The sequence below is a fragment of the Diadema antillarum genome, unplaced genomic scaffold (assembly GCF_040938485.1).
Source record: "Diadema antillarum isolate AM-2024a unplaced genomic scaffold, OU_Dant_1.0 scf00000167, whole genome shotgun sequence".
NCBI lineage: Eukaryota > Metazoa > Echinodermata > Echinoidea > Diadematoida > Diadematidae > Diadema > Diadema antillarum.
Genome location: NW_027271056.1, coordinates 438,321 through 445,840, shown reverse-complemented (window position 1 = coordinate 445,840; position 7,520 = coordinate 438,321).

Below are 7,520 nucleotides of genomic sequence, written 5' to 3'. Positions count from 1 at the left end.
TATGACATTTTTGCACTTTGTCCATCCATTGATTCAAATCCTGCAATTTGAGGAGAAATGAAACACAGCCATCATTATGTTTATATATTAAAAAGTGCCCAAGGACTGAGAACACTACGGGGGGGGGGGGGGGGGGGGGGGGGGGGGGGGGGGAGGCAGCTTCGAGGGCTTCTAGGGGGCATGGTGTCCATTTACTCTATTACAATTACCAACCAGATACACAGTAGCCCACAGGTCTATTTTTTAGAAAATTTGACTATGACACAGTTATTAAAAAAAAAGAAAAGAAAAGAAAAAAGAAGCAAAATGTAAATACTGACCCCCAATTCAATCCCCACTCAACCCCTAGATCTACAATGTAGACCTGCAAAAGTACCATGTAGAGGCACATGGACCTGGTGGTTTAGTCGAATGCGTACGCGGTTTCCTACAGAGACCTACAATCTGTATGCTATCGACTCCTCTTTAGCGCTTACGCTATGACCCATTTCCATGAGTCCGAAGAAGACCGATCCACTGTAGTCAGTGGTCCAATCGCAGTTCGGCTAATGATTCGGCTGAGGGGGATGACAGTTTTAGCAAACTTCTTTTGTGACGTCATATTAAGAAGCACATAAGCACGCACCCTGGCATCACTACAGATTGCGTGATGCGCAGAGAAGACAAGGAAGGCAGCGTTAACTAGCAACACCTACACACTTTACTCTTGATGACAGCAGCTCAACTTTGGCAATCTTCGTATCAATGCTAACAGTGATCGGCACTATCATCCAACAGCCCCCCCCCCCTCACCCAACGGGTCTATGCGCCTTTAAACCCTTGAAAGTACATTCACTATGTATTTAGGTCCCTCTAATTACAGCCTACTCAGTCAGATATTATTCCTCTTTTCTTCTTCTAAATACTCCTCAACGTTCAATCTGGAACCAAACGAGGAGGAAGGGGGTGTGCAATGGCAATATTGCTCTGTTAGTCCTTGTCATGTACATAGCTCAAGTCTTGGTTACAGGTAGCCAGACCAGTTGCGTCCCCGTGCACGACACTTGTGTACAGCGAGAAGGCTGTGTATAGAATCTAGTGAATAGGTTACGGGAAAAAGACAGACCTAGTTGCTTGTACTACTAGCAGACCTCTTTTTTTCTTGTTTTCTTTTTTAATGAAGTAATGTTAAACGTTAATAGTTAAATGTTAATCATCACACTAACGTTAGGCCTAACTTAGCCGCCCTAACATTACAGCCTGACCACAGGATTGATTTGAAAAAATAAATCTAGAGTAAAGCCCCCAATTTTCGGCCGGTCTCCAAAATCCGGACACTTGTCACTTATCACAAGCCAGCAAATTCTACTGTCACAACACACGCATATCACATCGTTTCACATACTGGCACGCACACTCATTCACCTCAGGAAAGTGCCCGAGTCACCTCCAAAAATCCATCTAAAATCCCCAATTTTGCCGTCAAAAATGCAGAATCGCCGCAACTTTTCCAAAGCGCATGCCAATTATGTCCCATGTAAAGAATATGGGTTGCCGAAAAAGTGCTAAAAATTGAAAAATTGCGCCATTCTGTTGCGAGATTTTTCACTTATCGCAAGCTCAGAGTGTGATGGTATCCTCAAAAACACACACACAAAAAAAAATCTCCGTACGTGCCGATGCAGTGAATTAAATTACAGGGGCTGAATGCAAGTGCACAGTCACCAAAGTTCAGACAACGTCCCCGATGCAACCTTGCGCCATCAAGGTATGGCGCCCGCTCATTTTTCAGCGGCCTTGTTTGCGTATTGACATTGCGTGCATGTCCGAATTTTGGAGAGGCTGTCCAAATTTTGGGGAATTGACAAGGCAAGGTGATAATATTTGGGGATTCTATGAAATTTTATGACGTATTTTATTAACAAAATCAATATTGGGAAAAAGTAGGTTGATATATTTAACATACATTATTATAGAATCTATATAGTTTATAATTTTGTAACGTTAACAATTAGAGTATCTAACGTTATACATTGTATTGTCATTAAATTGAGTTGAACAAAAATATTGCAAAAAAGCCTAGTAATAAAGTGTCCGAAAATTGGGGGTTTTACTCTAACAGTTAGTCTTAGATCTAGCTTTCTAAATTCTATCGATATCTAATATTAGACTCTATAAACTGTAGTGTAACTGTTAGTGTTAGTGAAATTCTAACTCAGATGGTCAGGTCTAACAAGTGTTAATGTTACTGTTACAAAGTGTTAGTGTTAGCTAAATCGATTGTCTAACGTTAGAGCAACTGGGGCCCGTTGCATAAAAGTTACAATTATGGTAACCCCGGGACGCTCCGTATACACAGTTACACACTGTGGGAGCGTCCTGAGTCAATAGAGTGCTATATCGGTAAGCTTGAAAAACATACACAGTCTGTCACAGATTTTCGCACCTCCGTAAGTTTCGAATATCACGAGGAAAAAACGTACTTTTATAGTATACATAAGATTCTTATCTAATTAATACCCTTCGTTCACCTTGTTCTTGTTCACACTGGTCCAATGATCTTGAAAAAACGTTTTTTTCACGGCCATATACGGGTCCGTAGTCCTAGCTCCCCATCCCATTCACCATTTTCGAAATCAGTATGCAGTACACTGCGCACGTAAATATTCATGTGCTGGCGGAGTCGCAATGCGTTTAGCCTTCTGACAAGGCCTGCGCGCGCGCACCCACCCACAAAGCAACGCAATATACAGCGAGAGGGTTTGCCAACAGTATGATAAAGCCTTGCCACAAAGCTACACGACTTGACGGCCAGCGCATGCGCACAAATCTCAAATCCATTGACCGTATAAGATGTAGTTCTCCCGAGTTCCTCTCGACCGAGTCGCATTTAACTCATCAAACCGAGCAGAAAGGGACTATTGCCAGAACCAAAAGTTGAACGCAGTCAGTCTTCAACATTACATCTTCACCTGTAAGTCTTCATATTGCAGAATTTTTGCGATTTCATATTGATTTTTAGGCGCTACACTTCGCCTGTCATGATCATGTCTGCTACAATGCGCAGCCCCAACACTGCGTGTTGGGGCTGGTCGCAGTTACAATTATGGTAACTTTGCCATATCCAATGGTAACTACCATGGTAACAATACTCAACAGCCAATCAAAATCAAGAATTCCATGGAAGTTACCATTGGATGGCAAAGTTACCGTAATTGTGACTTTTATGAAACGGTCCCCAGGTCTAACATTTTTATTTTGAGTAAATGTTAACAATCAACAATTGTTGATGCTGTTAATAAAGTGTTAGGATATTCTAACTTAGATGTCTACTTTCTTTCTCATCAACAACAGCAGCAAGTAGCTACAAGTATGAGTTTTGAGACAGTGTTGTTTGTCACAGCCAAGATTAGGAAATTTAGACTCTAACGTTAATTCCGAGCTCCCAAGAATAAAGACAGTGACATCATGAACACGTATTCACTGCAAAAGCAGAGTTCAATGACAATAGCCGTGATCATAATATCACGAAGAGTCGCGTTGCCAGGCGTATCTAAGTCACTTACAACGGCCTGAATTCATCATAATAGGAACGATGATTCCCCTCTGTGCTTCCAGTAATTACTCCACTGGTATTTCAAAAGACAAAATTAAAAGAAAATTTCAAGAAAAATGTATTGCAACATGCAGTTAACCTCACCTTTCGCCTCCGGATTCTTCTTACTCTCACGATGAATTAGCGCAGTAAATATGCTTCATTGAAGTGACAATACTGGTCTGACATGCGCGTGTCACTACGTCAAAAGGTACGTTCCAAGCGGGCGATTAACGGTCTAGTGATAACTAAACACCTGTGCTTCCACCCTATCTCTCATATAAATAGGTTGTTTATTTATGCATGCTTCTGGATTACATCAACTTCTTCTTACTTTTACTTTTGCTTTTGCCTTTGTTTTTGCTCATGTTTTTAAGAGGAAGGTGGAATATATGATATCTTTGATGACTGGACAAAAAGACTTGGTTTTCAAAACTAGTCCTTCTTACTCAAGAATATCTTAAATCATGCCATTGCATAAGACAAATTGCAGAGGCTGAATATTTCTCTTTTTTTTTTTTAACTGTGACAGATTGATACTCCGGGTCATGTCATATATATATTTAAAAAAGAGGAGCTTGCGATCAATGATATTTGTGTCATGCATCAAAGACAAGTATAATGTGCACCAACACCTTCAAATAATATGGTAAGTTTAATCACTAAATCTGTAAGCTGTTCTCTCCACATTAAAAACAAAACAAAACAAAAACAAACTTTCTATTTCCTATAGTAATTTCAAGAGGTTTTCACAAAATCCTTTCAGTTGCATGGCTGGCGGGGGGGGGGGGGGGGGGGGCTTGGCGGAAGTACTTAAGTGGCACTAAATAGATATAGATAGAGATCTTGAAGTGTGAATGCGGTAATGTTTTTCGCTGAAGACCTTTTTTTTTCTTGTCAGCTGAAGAAACCCGGAAATGGTAGGGGAGAGATGAGCTGAGGACCCTTTTTTTTTTGCTTGTTTAGCTCATGAAACCCGGAAGTGGCCCTTCCCCCCACACTTTTGAAAATGCTCCGCCGGCCCTGAGTTGTTATTAACTTTTATTTTGATTGATATCAAGGAATAGATTTAGTACTTAATTTTAGTCTGCATCATTCATTGAAAATGAGCCTTTTACATGATGTATTATTCAAAAACACATCTATCATTATTCAAACCCATTACTTCTTATGGCAAAAGTACTGTTTTCTCTCTGTCCCCATATGAGCAGTAAGTGTAAAAAGAGAATAGTGAAGACTTTATAGGAGAGTTAATATCAAGATTTTTTACTCCCATTAAATCATTGCAATCTCTTCAGTGATAATGATAATGATGATAATAAAAATGAAATAGCATGTGTGTACCATCCACCTAATACAAAATCAAAGATGCAGATCTAGCCAGAGCGAATTATGTTTTTATATACATATATATTTACATTTAAAAAAAAATATATATATACATATATTATACACACATTAATTACTACTGTTGTGAACCAATGATTATTTTATTGGATTCTGAGCAGTCACCAAATGTAGAGCAAATTTATGTGTGTATATATATATATATATATATATATATATATATATAATATTAATCACTCTATAAATGTTACATATCATTATTTTATGTTTACATAAATTACATATTAATTTATGTATGTGTGTGTGTGTGTGTGTTCTCTCAACACTAAATTTTGTCCCCACTACACTAAAATTTTGATCCAGTGAATCTGAAATTTGGTGGCCTGAGTAGATATGTAGCAGCCAAAATAAAAGGAATCACATCAATTCATTTTAAATCTTGGTTGCTCCATTAGGCCACCAAAAGATAGCCCTTTTTAGAGTTTGGTCTGGGCAAACACTAATATATAAAGCCCTGTATATAAACATCAAATACAAACATAATAGTGTGCATGTGTGTTATGTATACGTACACACATGATTGTGCCTGTATGACATGTGCAGTGTAGTGGATAAAGTTTGTGCTGAGCTAACCAAAAAAGTCAATGCAAAGGGCTTAAAATCATAAATCAGTTCATCGCCTATATGACTTTGCTCCAGTACATTGTACCTTTCTTTGCAAGATGAACAGAGAGACAAACATACACAAGACACACACGCATGCACACACACACACACACTTTTGTTTTTCAATGATATTTTATTGATTTCATTCAAATCAATCATAAATCAACCCATTCTGGGTGTAACATGAACATATACATAAAAAAGCAACAAAAGTATGTTATACAAAACTAGAATGAAATCATTTCATTGAAAATCAAATCCCCATCCCCACCTACCCCGATGCACTCAAACCTATCCCACACCCCCACCACAACCCCAAACACATACATCCACAACCACCACACACATACAACCCAAACACCAACACACATACACACCAACACCAAAAACGCACATACACACGTACACCCCACACACAAAACACACCCGAAGCGATACCACCTTCCTTCCTAATGAAAACGACTTCCAAATGTTGATTGATACATACAACATACAAGCGTGTAATGGCCGTATGCAGAAAAGCATCGTCCGCCCGCACCCAAATACCGCTCCAAATACCCATTCAAATTCACCAAACAAAACTCATCAAACTCCTAGCTGCGGACAAAATCCTATAACTTTTACACCACCAAAAACTTATCCCTCCCCGCGCGCGGCCAATGACACATTATATTGCCTTCACCACTGATAACTACACTGTACTAATAAAAAGAAAAAGAAAACAAAGCAATACTTAAACTCTCGTTTCAGAAACATTTTTCCATTTCAGCAAATGTAATCCCAACTTATTTCTTTTTATAGCAATTTCTTTTTCTTCATCCCGAAAACTTATTATTCTTTTACAAATTTCCTCCAAAGTAGGAATTTTTCCCTCCGACCTAGATCTAAAAATGATATATTTCAAAATAAAAATTATTGTATTATAAAATTTTACTTTTGGATCCCTTCCCGTAACACCAAAATGAACGTCTCTCCACTCTATATTTCGAAGATCTGCCATCTCAAACCTATCTATCACTTCCTGCCACAAATTCTTAACATACACACAATCCCAAAATAAATGTTTATATGTATCTACCGATTGCTCACAAAAAGAACACCGGTTATTTGCAACGAAACCAAACTCACAAAGATTTTCCTTTGTATAAACAACTCCATGTAATGATTTATACTGAAATCACACACACACACAAGCACATGCACAAACACACACACACGTACACACACACACACGCACACAAACACACACACATACAAGTACATTCGCTGTCCAAGGGGAAAGAGGGGAGGGTGAAGAGATGACAGAATAACTCAGGGGCAGAGCAGTTATAGTTCAAAATAGATCTTTTTTTTTTTTATATAATCCCAAAAGATTTGATAGTACATTGACTGATTTAAACTTAGATCATATCTATGGCACCGATTCACCTTTGAAAGATATTTTGTGCAGCTGAATACTCACAACTTGGATTGACAAACATAGGAATGACTTGATTCATTGTAAGGAAGCATATCTGCACAAAAGGAAAATCTAGCATACATTATAAAGAACCTGCTATGCTGACTTCTTCAGAAACTGGTTGAACCTAAAATAACATTTCAATCGTACATGTCTTACTCCTAGTACCTACACTGCATTATGTATGAACATCGCTTAACTAGGCCATAAAATGCATGTCCTCTGACTTCATAAGGCAGCAATCCAATCTGAAACAAGTGATGCAGCATGTCATCACAAGCATATATTTACACTACACAATACTTATACTTTCTTTTGTCTCATACAAAAAAGATACTTCGATTGCAATATAGACAAGTCTTCATCAACTTTAATTCATATCCTGTTTGCTGCCAGGTCTGGTTGAATTTGAAATAATGGCAACATAAATAAATTATCTTACCACTGCAAGGATACGGTCTATGTTGATAACTT